We start from the raw sequence: 245 nt of genomic DNA, 5'->3' as shown, positions 1-245 counted from the left end.
CACCTAACTCCAGTCAGAATGGCAATTATTAATAACTCAAAAAATAACAGTTGCTGGAGATGGTGTGGTGAAAAGGGAACACCCCTACACTGTTGGTGGGAGTGCAAACTAGCGCAACCTCTATGGAAAGCAGTGTGGCGATTCCTAAAAGCTCTAAATATTGACCTCCCATATGACCCTGCAATCCCCCTACTGGGAATATACCCTGAAGAATTCAAATCACTCTATAAAAAAGATACCTGCAC

This window comes from Carlito syrichta, unplaced genomic scaffold, assembly GCF_000164805.1.
Source record: "Carlito syrichta isolate Samal-C Ts95f unplaced genomic scaffold, Tarsius_syrichta-2.0.1 Scaffold123307, whole genome shotgun sequence".
In the NCBI taxonomy this organism is placed as follows: Eukaryota; Metazoa; Chordata; class Mammalia; order Primates; family Tarsiidae; genus Carlito; species Carlito syrichta.
Note: the sequence above shows the minus strand (reverse complement) of the source record.